The sequence below is a fragment of the Podarcis tiliguerta genome (genome assembly GCF_965153285.1).
Source record: "Podarcis tiliguerta genome assembly, chromosome: 13".
Taxonomy (NCBI): Eukaryota; Metazoa; Chordata; class Lepidosauria; order Squamata; family Lacertidae; genus Podarcis; species Podarcis tiliguerta.
The window spans coordinates 48769425-48783654 of NC_139546.1; the positions used below are offsets into that span (position 1 = coordinate 48769425).

The following is a 14230-nucleotide window of genomic DNA, read 5'->3' on the forward strand; positions in this document are numbered from 1 at the left end:
TCCCAGCAGCACGCCACATAAAGCAGCACTTGTCAGACCTCACCACGCCATCTGACTCATTTTCTGGGTCATCTGATGATGAAGGAAACTCATATTCCTGGGTATTCTCTTTGGGGGGGGGGGGTATGGGAGAATCAGAGATGGCAGCCATGCTGGAGGCTACGCAGGTACGGACCTGATCAGTTCTTGGGAGGACCCCACGTGAAAGTGGGATGTAAGGAGAATACATAAATATCCAGCAATGCATGGGTCTCCAACTGCTGGATTTGGCCAAGTAGTGAAGATCTTAAAATTTAGTTAAATCTAAAGATCTCTCACTGGTGGCTACCCGACAGTTAGATCTGTCTTGCTCCTTACTTCCTCTGTTATCAGGCTGAGCTGTGCTTCCCCCCTGTAGACCTCTGTGCTCTGAATTTTACTTTTGCCAAGAATATTGTTTATTTAATTTTACATGCAAATGCATACTAGTTACGTCTGCTAAACAGGAAAACTACTGTATTTAATAGATCTGGTAGCTCATTGCATGTGCATGTGACAAACTTTTCACTACATATTCAGCCACCTCCTGCACCCCAGGGATCGTGTTCAGTTGGACAACCTTAGTACTGTACAGCAAAACAGGTGGAGCTTGATGATATAATGATTCACCCTCCCAAGGAATATTACATGAACACAAAACCCCAAGCAGCCTGCAGCTCTCTGCAAGGTGCGCCTTCATCTCAGCACTTATTACATAACTGCCGCCGAGGAACTGTATCGTACTGGGTATTGGTTGGCGCTGGCAGCGTTATCTAATCACAGAGTTCTTACAAAAGACGCATGCAGGCACGCCTGCCTGCCCACTTCCAGATAATGCTATTTTTCAGGGTATTCAGAAGAAAAATTGACTACAACAGACCACTCGCTCAAAGGAAAGGCAGTTAGGATTACAATATTTGGCACGTCAGCAGCTCAGAGGTTTTTCAACATTTTGGAGTGACAGAAGAGGGACTTTTCGAGACTTCTGTGCTAAGCCAAACACAGTGGCCAAGGTGGAAAAGCTACTGATACTTCTACGAGATCTCGCAAAGCAGCAGAAACGTCATCACAAAGGCTGCTTCAGTTTTTACACACGCCTCATAGGACTTCATGTCCTTTCACCAATACAGGAAAGCCCAAGCGCCGTGTATTCACAACCGGACTGTGATACACCTAAGTGCTCTGGCATAACTATGTTCCCATCTCAGTGCCATGTTCCTGCGCAACTTGGCATCTTCCTGTTCCGCCCTTATTTCATTGCATCACCTCAAGCTTCATGGCAAGCCATTCCTAGCCAAAGACTTCTTCTTAACTTTTGTTCTGTAAAACCCCACCCATTTCCCATCCTGAGAGTCTCTCACTCTCTACTTCAGACCCATCTCCCAGTACCCCAAAGTGTTCCTCTCACCATCTCGCAAAAGGCAAGCTTCCAACAAATACTACCCCTGACACTCTATTCACGTATGCCTATTCATCTTGCCATTGAACTCTCTTGCCAAATACTTCCTTGTTGCTTTATTTCAGTGCTGAACACCTTTTTATGGCTCCCACTGAGTGTTTTGCTGGAGTCAACAGTTTCCTCAAACCAATACCCTCCCCACAATTCAATCCCTTTCTCTCTCTCATATAAGTCACCAGAAGCGTAAAACAAAGTAAACGAGGAATTTATTGATATATTCATTGAACACAAGTTAATAAAATAAAACAAATTTGTTCAGGCTGAAATAACAGAGAATCACTTCACGGACACCGGCTCAAGAAGTACACATTTACAACCGGGCATTAGCTTTAATTAGTCACTAAACCTGTTGAAGCCAGAGTTATATAAAAAAAACACATTTCATATTCCTGCACCGCAGTGGGCTGGACTAGATGATCCTCAGGGTCCGTGCCAGCTCTACAATTCTATGACTACTAGCACTCCCCACAAAGATTTGTTCAGTACACGCCCACAATCACCTCTTTCCCAACTCTTTCTATGCCAGGCTTCCTGAACTCAGCGTCCTCTAGATGTTTTGGACTACAGTTCCCATCAGCCCAGCCATATGAAGCTGGGGCTGATGGTAGTTGTAGTTCACAACATCTAGCTAGTGTCAGGTTAGAGAAGTTTCTTCTTTGCTCTCTAGCAGTGCTTCTCAAACTTGGGTCCCCAGCTGCGTCTCAACATCAGTGGTCAGGTCAAACTGCTGACCCATATAAATTCCCCCTTTAAATCCTTGCCCAGGCCCCATCCTGTACTGTAATTGGAGCCTCTGTTTCAAATCACCCTTCTGGTGTTTTATTCACACTCGTTTGATTTGCTTTCCCTTTTCTTTTGCTAATCGTGTCCCATCGCCATCCAACTTCTTCCTCTGTCCCTCCCTGTTCCCCTTCCCACCCCACTTCTTCTCCCTCTCCCCATACCCCATAATCCTAAACCTCCTGCTTCCCTCCCACCTCCTCTCTGCTCCTCCCTCTGCCACTCTCGCCCTCCCCAACTCCCGATGTGGCACTGCTTCCCCAAAGCTCTTTCCCCACCCACGGACCACTCGCCCCTCCATTCCTACACCCCACTCCTTCAACAACCCGACCCACCTCCAACCCGAACCCCCTGCAGTCTCCCTCCCTCCCAAACCTCCTGCCTTTTCATCCTCTTCACCCCTCCCCTCTCGATACCCAAAACCCTCTCCTCAAAACCCCACCCACCCAAAGGAAAACCTCAACCTCCTAATATTGATTCACAGGAGTTTTTAACGAGGGCGACCAACCCCCGCTCTCGAAATCCCCTCAAAGACCCCTCCCCTTATTTCCCAGCCCTCTCTGCTTTCCCCCTCCTTCCATTAACCGTCCCGCTGGACACCCCTCCCCTTATCAGCCCCTCATCCCGAGGCTAATTTTTGTATTTAAAATATATATACATTAAGTTTAGTCAGCCCCTTTATCTTACTCAGTGTAACCCAGAGCGACCCACAGCCAGCCAGCCGAATTCCTTTTCCCCTCAGCCCTCCACAACCGCCCTTTTCCCCCTCCTCTGCCCACTTGAGAGCCACCTGCCCCCAACACCCACCACCAACATTATAATTTTTACTCTCATTATTGTTATTACAATAATATCATTTCCCACAGAGACGCGGGCTGCCCCCTCCCTTGAGAACGCGCCCCCCGCCCCTCATTCACTCACCTCAAGCGAACAGACCCACCGTCCCGTCTAAAGGCTTCTGCCAACTGAGCCTTGCCAAGGGCGCGCGTCCCTCAGCACCATGCACGGGTCCGCGTGAGCCTGCCGCCGGCTTGCCACGCCTCCCCACCCGCTCCTGCCCGCCGCATCCAATGGCCGCCGCCGCCGCCGCTCTCCCCGCCCACCGCCCGCCCCGCATTGGCCTCTCCTCCCCGGCCCCGCCGCTGCGCGCGGCGCCTCATTGGCCAGACGCCGCCGCAGCATGCACAGGCCCGCGTGACACCGGGGCCATGACGCGCCTCCCCCGGCCTCGCCGCTCCTCGCCTCTCCGCCCCCTTCCGCCTCTGATTGGTGCGCTCGGCGGCAGCATGCAAGCGTCCGCGTGCTCTGGACGCGCCCCGGACGCGCTCCCATTGGCTGCGCTGGCGGGAAGCGCTCCCTATTGGGTCTCCGGCAGCCAGCCTTCCGCGAGAGCGGGTACACGTGCAGAGGAGGCTCACGCGGACGCCGCTGCTGTACTTGTTTACAATGTGCAAGGGGCGAGGGGCGGGGCAAGGGGCGGGGCTTCAGGTGGAAAGCCGTTGGCGGGAAGGGGGCGGGTCAGAAAATGCTGAGGCGGCTTTGCCAGTTTTATGAGGAGATTTAGAACGCCCTTTTCTTATATATTTTAAACTATGTATGCGTATATATATATATATATTGAAGGTAGCCATATTGGACTATAATAAAAATTTCTCAAGCCAGAGGTTATTAGGACCTGTTGTATATGTCATTTTTATTACCTGTATTATTGGTATTCCAATAGTAAAAAAAAATGTGTTGATTCTTGCTGGCGGCTACATGCTTACTATGCATTTAAAGTATTATTCCCCCCCCCCAAACAAATAAAAAAGAATCCTGCACTTTTACCCCCTCGCAGGGCTACAATTCTTCCCCAGCAACCTTAAACTACAGTTCCCAGAATTCTTGGGGTTTTTTTCTTTTAAATGTATGGTAGGTACATTTTGCTACAGTGCTCCACATTTAAAGCAATTTCATTATACCACTTTGAACAGTCATGGCTTAGCAACCCCGAGAACTGTAGTTTGCTAAGGGTGCTGAGGGTTGTTTGGAGACGTATCTGCCCCCCCTCCCAGAACTACAGTTCCCAGAGTCCCCTGGGAAGAGGGATTGATTTTGTTAAACCACTGTAGGAATAGGGGTCTACGAACAACTCTCAGCACCCACAATGAACTACGTTTCCCAGGGTTCTTTGGAGGAAGCCATGGCCATTTAAAACAGGGTGGTGCTGCATTAAATCGCTGCGGGATCACATTCACCCAGTGCTATACCAGCTGCACTGGCTCCCGGTGGAGTACAGGGTCAGGTTTAAGGTGCTGGTTTTAACCTTTAAAGCCCTATACGGCCTAGGACCCTCGTACCTACGGGACTGCCTCTCCTGGTATGGCCCGCAGAGGACCTTATGGTCTTCAAACAAAAACATCTTGGAGGTCCCAGGCCACAGGGAGATTAGGCTGGCCTCAACCAGAGCCAGGGCTTTTTTGGCTGTGGCCCCGATCTGGTGGAACGCTCTATCACAAGAGACTAGGGCCGTGCGGGACTTGACATCTTTCCACAGGGCCTGCAAGACAGAGCTGTTCCACCAGGCCTTTGGCCAGGGCACAGCCTGACCCCCTCCTCTGGCAATCCCCACAGAACTCTAGCTCAATGGTTGCCATTAATCTGATTTGAATTGATTTTATAATGAAATGATTTTAGAATGTTGTATCATTTTACTGTTGTTAGCCACTCTGAGCCCGGCTTCGGCTGGGGAGGGCGGGATATAAATAAAAATTTATTATTATTATTGTTAATTATTATTATTATTATTATTATTATTATTATTATTATTTATTATATATTGCAGACGGGGCCTTAATTCCAGCTCTTCCAGTGCAATCCTATACAGGTTTACACAGACGTGAGCTCCACTGAGTTCAGCAGCAGCAGGTTTCTGGCAGAAGACGCCACATGCATAGCAAAACAAACATTACTCTCCGTTCCTTCCAAGCTGCACATCAGCACCCATTTTCACATTGCCCTGGAGCCTGTGCAAAGGGCAGGCCTTAGAAAGCCTGACGGGTTGAAGGGTCTTCATACAATTGGGATTTAGCCCCATTCAGAGGAGTTTGCATCTGAAGAAACAGGCTGTGTGGAGAAGGATTGTCACTGTTTTTGAGATCCCTGTGCTTCTAGCGGCAGCATTTCAAGCAGAAATTCAGAAGATGCTCCACTAGATGTGTGACTAGGTCATGGGTCGGAAAACTAAGGTCCGCGGGCCAGATCAGGCCCAATTGCCTTCTAGATCCGGCCCGCGAACGGTCCGGGAATTCAGGCAGCCGGCATAGCAAGCACACCATGGTTTTTGCGACTCAGCCTAGCTTGGGGATCAAAAGTGAGGCGGGCGGCTGCTCGAGACAAGCCCTGCTCGGGACGCCTGCTGGTGTCTGTGCTCCCCACCATAGGAAGCGGGGAGCGCCTGGGCGGCTGCACTCTGTTAAGTTGTGGGTGAACATATCAGACGACACAGCGATTCTTCAAATAGCTCTTGTTTATTCAGAGGCCAGAACAGAACTGAACTGAAGGGTTCAGCCAGCCTTCTTATATAGCGCTCCAGTACAACGTAACAGTAACAACTTTTCTTAACTATCCAATCACTGAACGTCACTTTAGATCCTTTATTTGCATATGTGGACCTGAACTATCTACAGTATCCCCCTGTTGGCCCAGGGTGAGAACTTCAGTACATAATACACCCCAAAGCAGCTATGCGCTCTGCTAGGGAGACCGCTTGTTAGCCACATGGTGTGAGCCATGGAAAGGTAAATAGCTGCGATCTCCGCCTCATCTTCCCTCACACAGGGGGGAAACGTTTTTGCTTGAGCTTGAGCTTTTCCCTTCACCCACACATGCGCCCACACTTTCCAGGGCTGACGGGAATGGCGCGCTCACCTCAGCCCCCCACCCCGCCTTACGAGAGAAATAATAACTGTCAACGCATAAAACGCAAAGGAAGCAGCGTGGGTGTTTGAGGGAACACCCCCCCCAAAAAAAAACACATTTGGGCAACGTTGGGGTTGGTCCTAGTAAGGGTTTTTGCCAAAAATGCAGGTCATAATCATGGCAACATATAGTCCGGCCCCCCACAAGGTCTGAGGGACAGTGGACCAGCCCCCTGCTGAAAAAGTTTGCTGACCCCTGGGCTAGGCGATGCTTCCATTTCGGGGCTTGATTTGCAAGGTCACTGAGAGATTGTAAACCAGCCATTGGCAACAGGTTTTAGTTATAATTTACTAGGTTTAAATATATTTAAATTTACTTACATTTATTTAATTTAAATTTATTTAAATTTAATTTAAATTTATTTAAATAGGTTTAAATTTACTGGATTAAATAGGGGGAAAGGCTTGCATTTTGATGCCCAAAGTGCAGACACTTAGAAAGAAGCTTGCATGATTCCACAATAAACTCTCTCTTCGAATCATCCACAGCTTGTCTGACATACATCTGTGAAACATCTGTGGTAAGAGAGGCAGACAGCAATCCTAAATGTGCAGCCCAGGACAAACGTGGAGCGGAACACATCTTTCATTTCCAGAAATGTCACTGCACAATTTTTCTTAAGGTGTCAAAGTGAAGGCTTAATTAAATTAATTAATTAATTAATTAATTAATTTTAAAAAAACTATTCCCCACCCCATTTCTTCATTAACTCATAAACTCAGAGTTCAGTATGCTGCTGGTGCATCATGTTCAGTTTGCTTGAGAATATACACAGGAGTGACATGTATGAGTACCCGAACAAATGTTTGCCAAGCCTGGAGATGTGTGCAACTCTCTCATTTTCCATGTTTAAGTGTTAAGAGACGTTCCTAACCCTTATGGCTGTGCAGCGGCATTTGAACAATTCTAAAAATGCACCAAACACCCTGAAATAATGGTTGATATTGGAGATTAAATCCAGTTGCGAGTGGGGAAGACAGCACCAAGTCCCAAATGATCTTTTTTGTTTTAAACTGTGGGTTCTTCCTCCAGAGGTGCTGTTGGGTAATTTTAGATGCCAGCCTCAGTGGTCCCTTTAGAACAGGCACACACCCCCAACCTCAGCCCTCCAGATGTTTTGGGACTACAATTCCCATCATCCCTGACCACTGGTCCTGTTAGCTAGGGATGATGGGAGTTGTAGTCCCAAAACATCTGGCAGTCCAAGATTGGGAGTACCTGCTTTAGAAGGTAATAGGGCATTGTTTCGTTTATTTCAAAATCCAGTCCTGTTGCATATGGGGGCCCTCCTGCACATTCTCCAGATCTAGGTAAAGGGTAAAGGGACTCCTGACCATTAGGTCCAGTCGTGGCCGATTCTGGGGTTGCAGCGCTCATCTCGCTTTATTGGCAGAGGGAGCCGGCATACAGCTTCCAGGTCATGTGGCCAGCATGACTAAGCCGCTTCTGGCGAACCAGAGCAGCGCACGGAAATGCCATTTACCTTCCCTCCGGAGTGGTACCTATTTATCTACTTGCACTTTGACGTGCTTTCGAACTGCTAGGTTGGCAGGAGCTGGGACCGAACAACGGGAGCTTACCCCGTTGCGGGGATTCGAACCGCCGTCCTTCTGATCAGCAAGTCCTAGGCTCTGTGGTTTAACCCACAGCACCACCCGCGTCCCCTCCAGATCTAAACACCTGCCCTAATGCTCTGTCTGGATGATACCACTTCCCTGTGGTTCCTTATCCAACCAGTCCCTTGGCTCCTTCAAAAAGCACGTTGAACTCCTCCCCGGCCCCACGGCCTGGCACCTAGCCGTTTTTGCTCACCTTGGCAGATAACATGCCACATATCCAGTTTAGGGACCGGCTTACGGCTGCAGTTGGCAACTTCTCCCTGCCCGGGCGAATCACAGCACTGAAAGATGGGTCAGGAGGTGAGGACATTTTGTTCCCGTCAGACTGGAATGTATTAATAGCTGAGCTCCGGGGCCTAGGTGTCCTCATTCACCCACACCAGCTGCAAAAGCAGTTGGGAAGATGCCTCAGGGACACTTTTTTGCAGCTCACACCCACGTCGTAAAAAGAGACAGAGGCCCACATCCATGCACCAAGGAGACCGATATCCCCCCCCCCCCCCGGTCTCCAATTTATTTTTCTTCTCCATGTTGCCTCTTACCCACCATGGCCTGAATACAGACAGCAGTTTCCTGCCCAACACAAGGTGTTAATTAATTCCACAATCAAGGATTATCGTGTTATCACCAATTACTATCGTCACGAAGCTATTACGCACCAGCAATTATTAGTTTATTTATCCAACCCTTTGCTGTAAGGTAACAGGGAAGAATGCATAGGTCAAAATCTGCTCCGCCGCAGGAGCCGTCAAACCAAATGGGACCAAAGATCTTCGAACTAAACCAAACTAGTGGTTTAGAATGGTTAGAGCCGCCATCTTGATTCGAAATGCCCCCACCATGGGATCCAAGTCTCCCCCCTCTGCCTCCTAACTGTATGGCAGTGCTGTCCAAACTTTTTTCAGAGGGCCGGATTTGATGAAGTTAAGGGCCGTGAGGCCCCTGATCAAAGGGCCAACCAAAGTTTTTTTAGGATTGAAGTTGAGCTTTTTTATTTTACTCCAGGAAATAAACTGCCACAGGGGCCGAATTAGGCCCCCAAAACGGACTTTGGACATGCCTGATGTACGGGGTTGGGGTTAAAAACCCAGAATTAAAAATTAGCCCCACCCCACCCCCCACAGGGTCACAGATCCCTGCATGGTAGGTTGGAGTAGATCAGGGGTAGGCAATCCGGGGGCCAGATGCGGCCCAATTGCCTTCTTAATCCGGCCCGCGGACGGTCCGGGAATCAGCGTGTTTTTACATGAGTAGAATGTGTCCTTTTATTTAAAATGCATCTCTGTGTTATTTGTGGGGCATAGGAATTCGTTCATTTTTTCCCTTCAAAATATAGTACGGCCCACCACATGGTCTGAGGGACGGTGGACAGGCCCACGGATGAAAAAGGTTGCTGACCCTTAGACTAGATGACCCTTGTGGTCTCTCTTCCAAGAATTCTGATTCTATGAAATTACTCAGTGCCATTTAGAAATCAAAGGGTTTTCTGGTTTCAGAATTCCCAATCAACACTGGGAACTTTCAGTGTGTGTTAGTCCATAAAATAGTCTGAAGAAACCGTTTGGTATTTGGAACATATTTTGATAGCTGCATGCTTTAAAACTCCCAAGAATTCCTTTGCTTGGTGAACTCCAGAAAAAAGGTCAGGTAATACGGATGCAAAAACTAACAGCAGTTCCGAAGCCGCAACCGGGACCAAGATAATGTGTTGCTGTCTAATAGGCACCGAGGAAACGTGTTTTACTGCAATAGTAGAAATTAAATATTAAAAGTACCGTATTTTTCGCTCTATAAGACGCACCAGACCATAAGACGCACCTAGTTTTTGGAGGAGGAAAACAAGAAAAATAATATTCTGAATCTCAGAAGCCAGAACAGCAAGAGGGATCGCTGCACAGTGAAAGCAGCAATCCCTCTTGCTGTTCTGGCTTCTGGGATAGCTGTGCAGCCTGCATTCGCTCCATAAGACGCACACACATTTCCCCTTACTTTTTAGGAGGGAAAAAGTGAGTCTTATAGAGCAAAAAATATGGTATTTGTTAAATTGTAATGTTTATAATGGCTGCATGCAATTTTGTTACAGGTTTTCTTTTTCCTATGCCAGGTCCTTAATATCACAATTGGTTTTATTTATTTGCTATCTTCTTAAAGAGGTGGGTGCATCTATCAAGGAAATGCTTTGAAAACTCTAGTAAATCAATACTTAACTGAGGTTCTGTCCCCCCCAACACGAAGCCTGCCACCCCCAACATAAATCCTGGCCACAGCCATGCAAAAAGGCAAGCCACATGGTTGAGGGGAAAATACCAAAGCGTTCTTCCTTATCAGGCACCGCCCCTCCCAGAAAATGGGCTGCAAAACACACCACAGATATCCCACTGGCAGATATTTGCTTGTGGCACATTGAATCTGTGCCACAAATTTTCAGTGTTCCTCCAAATACCTTTTGGTGTTCTGCTCTAGACTTGTGTTTTCATCCAAGCAAAAGATGGGGACACCAAACCATAATTGCCTTATCCCAAATTTGATTACGAGCGCCTATTTCAGTGGGAGAGACCAGCATAGACCTAACGCTTCAGCAGTGGCGTAGCGTGGGTTGTCAGCACCCGGGGCAAGGCAAGTAATTTGCGCCCCCCCCCGCTGCACTGTCCCTCCCCCAGATAGTCCCTCGCTCTCTCTCCGCACCGCACGCCTGGCACCCTCCCCTCCACAGTGGGCGGCGACCAGGCGGCTCGGATTGGATTCGCACAGCCAGCACTGCAGTGAGAGTGAGTGAGCCAGGTAGGGGCAGAGAGCTGCGAGTGCGAGCGCGCCCCCCCCCCAGATGTTGCGCCCAGTGCGGCCGGGCCCCCCTGCACCCCCCACGCTACGCCACTGCGCTTCAGTGAAAATCAAAAGGTGGGCCTTGTTCAGACCATCACATGTCACGCTGGCTTTCTCCCCGTAATCGATTAGCACAGACTTCACGACTGGCAGAAAATGTGTATAAACCAGGGGTAGGCAACCTAAGGCCTATGGGCCCACGAGCCACCCCCAAACCAAGCCACCTGCTTGGCGAGTCCCCACACGCTGCGCTAAACGGGCGCAGCGTGGTGCGAGGACTCGCTTCCGCAGGACCAGAAATCACATCTGTGCAGACGCTACAAAATCATGGGCGCCCGCGCAATCTGGCCCATGGAGGGATCTCCGCTGGAGTGAACCGGCCTGGGTGAGGTAAATCTTTCTGCCCCTGGTATAAACCCTCATGTTGGAGGGTGGGTTTTTGTATTCTTTCTCCTGCTCCCGGATTAGCCTGGCGGCAGTCTCTCATTGCCAAACCCAAATCATTTTAAAAAAACCACTTCTTTTTATTTACTAGATTCCTGTTTCAAACTGCATTCCCCTTCTTCATTATTTTACAGCAGGCAAAACCAAAAACGTGCCATAGGGTGGAATCCAATTGCTGCTGCTTCATCAGGGCTGTCCACTAACAGAAAAAAGAGGGTGGTTTTTGCTGGTTCCTACTGAGTACATAGAGGTAAAAGGTAAAGGTAAAGGGACCCCTGACCATTAGGTCCAGTCGTGGCTGACTCTGGGGTTGCGGCGCTCATCTCGCTTTATTGGCCGAGGGAGCCAGCGTACAGCTTCCGGGTCACGTGGCCAGCAGGACTAAGCCGCTTCTGGCGAACCAGAGCAGCGCACGGAAACACCGTTTACCTTCCCGCCGGAGGGGTACCTATTTATCTACTTGCACTTTGACGTGCTTTCGAACTGCTAGGTTGGCAGGAGCAGGGACCGAGCAACGGGAGCTCACCCCGTCGCGGGGATTCGAACAGCTGACCTTCTGATTGGCAAGTCCTAGGCTCTGTGGCAAAACCAAAAACATGCCATTGGGTGGAATCCAGTTGCTGCTGCTTCATCAGGGCTGTCCACTAACAGAAAACGGACGGTGATTTTTGCTGGTTCCTACTGAGTACATAGAGGTAACCTTTTAAAAAAAAGCACAACACCCCTCGATTGGATCCAAAGTCTTTGCACACAACAAAGGGGCAACAGCTGGATACGAAACCTTTAGACTTCCAACAACTTGATGCTATGTCGACAGCCCACCCATGAGGCAAGGTAAGGAAACTGCCTCGGGCGGCAGGATCCACAAGGGCAGCAGATTGGCTTCCAAGGAATGCATCGCCCACGGCTGCTGCCGTGATAGCAGTGAATGGGGGCACTGCTTCTGTTTTCCTTCCACCCCTAGAGAGCAAATGAAGAAGAGTTTGGATTTGATATCCTGCTTTATCACTACCCGAAGGAGTCTCAAAGCGGCTAACATTCTCCTTTCCCTTCCTCCCCCACAACAAACACTCTGTGAGGTGAGTGAGGCTGAGAGACTTCAGAGAAGTGTGACTGGCCCAAGGTCACCCAGCAGCTGCATGTGGAGGAGCGGGGAAGCGAACCCGGTTCCCCAGATTACGAGACTACCGCTCTTAACCACTACACCACACTGGCTTCTCAGTGTGGTCACTGAGTCAGTGAGTCAATGGTCAGGGTTGACCTCTGGGATGCCTTGGGCTCTGCACAGAGGACCCCCTTCTCCCGCACAACAGACTTTGATTCCCATGCAAACCATCGTGTAAGGTTGATTTTATTCTCGCCTGCCGCTGTAGAACTTGACTCACCCCTTCTTCCCTGGTGAGTGTGGGGGAGAGATAGGCCTATTGAGGTTTGCACCCAGTGCCAAAATGTCTCGCAACGGCCCTGCTAACTGGACGAGCAAAGATTGACACGCCATTTTCATGCTCTTGAAAAGCACGGAAAGGATTGCGTTATATTTCTGTTTCTTAACGTGCAGTTACTTCTTATTGATTTTCTTTCAGCCAAGTTATGAGATTCCTTCCCGTGCCCCAGCGAGGGCAGAAACCAGCCCTTTTCAAGACAAGACAAGCAAGACAAAGAGTAATAATTGGGCGTTCTCCACAGGACATTTATTGTACTATTTTTTTCCCCCTTCCAAATTTCAGGTATTTTTCACAGCATAGTCATTCCCGGTCATGTCTGTAACGAGTCCAACCCCTTTCCCGCATAACCCAGGCCTGCTGAGGAAGAGGGAAGAGGAGGGGGAGAGGGCAGAAAAGCAAAGGACCTTTCCTCACCCCCCTTGTGCCCTGATCTACCCTACCCCTTAAAATACCCCTTTCTACCTTTAAATCGTCCCCATTGCCCCACCAGAAGTTTTCTCCAACTAAAAGGGCTGCATCCAGGGAGCTGGAGAGCAGCAGTGACACCTGCTGTCCAGCTGGAGAATTGCAGCCCCTTCTCTCTCCATCCCCACGCAGCCTGCAAATCTAAAGAAACACACCCTTTTCCACAGTATATATGGAAGACAGATGTGTCCAGGACCTCCGCTGCTGTCTGTTGTTCAAGGAGCAACCTCAAAAGCTTCCCCCTCCTCCAAGCGATAGCGCCCCCCTCCCCACGGCCTTGGGCGCTCCCCCCCCTCTTCCCCAGCAGTTCACAATATCCAAGCATCCCCCTAAGAGAATTGCCAGCAACAGGGGAGAAGGCGCCAGTCATCTAACCCCCTAGCTCCCGTCGTTTCCCTCCGTTGTCGGGAGCTAGGATGTTAATCAGGCTTCTAAGCCTTCTCCCCACACACGTGGGGCGAGTTCTGCCCCTCGTTCTCGCTAGCAAGACGCCCCTTGCCAAGTTTTCCCTCCGAACTGGCAGGGGGCACCCGGCTCGCCAAGCCGCGATGGGTGATTCCGCGAAACGCCGGCTCCTCTCTTAGTTGCCTCTTGAAATTCCTTGGCCTCGAGAGAGCGCGATCCAGAACTTCTCCTAGTTCCCTCTTGAAATTCCTTGGCCTCAAGAGAGCGATCCGGAACACAGAAGTGGATAAGGGATAATCTTTTTAAACATTTGCCCCCCCCCCCCCACTCTACTTGGGAGAAAGAGGAAGGGGGAAACAGGAGAGGGGAGGGGGAAGATGTACCAAAAAAAATAAAAAAAGAGTCACACATCGCCAACATTATAAACAGGCCAAGAAATATGGCAGTTTGTGCTAAACAGGAATTTGGGGGGGGGGGAATTCACTCGTCACAATATCACAATTACGACATTTGCAAAGCGAAACTGGCTGGTCTTGGGTGAGGATGGGGAAGTGGGGGCAGAGAGGAGGCTTTTCCCTCCCCACCCCCCACAAAAAAAACAGCCTGTATTCAAGCCAGCCTCCTCCCTACTCAAATCTCTCCATCCACACACACACACAAATGCACACAACACACACCCCTCCCTTGCTAGTAGTTCCATTCAGAAGTTGAGAGAGTAGACACAGAAAAACTATTTTGCTATAGCGCAAAACTGGCCCAAATAGAATTTCCCAAGCATGGGGGGAAAAGGTATTTTCTTGCTCCGAGGATTA

The 14230-nt window shown here is 49.4% G+C and overlaps 1 protein-coding gene across 4 annotated transcripts in view; it reads right to left on the reverse strand.

Moving 5' to 3' along the window:
- The window catches only part of PER1 (period circadian regulator 1), a 37645-nt gene extending 34338 nt beyond the window's left edge, over positions 1-3307 (reverse strand). For 2 of the 4 annotated variants that reach the window (XM_083409370.1, XM_083409373.1), the window contains exon 1: positions 3179-3287. The gene's annotated coding sequence lies outside the window, so the exon portion shown is untranslated. Of the gene's footprint in view, positions 1-3178 lie in introns of all 4 variants that reach the window. The other 2 variants (XM_083409369.1, XM_083409372.1) reach the window with 2 other exon arrangements.
- Between the last annotated feature and the right edge of the window lie 10923 nt (positions 3308-14230).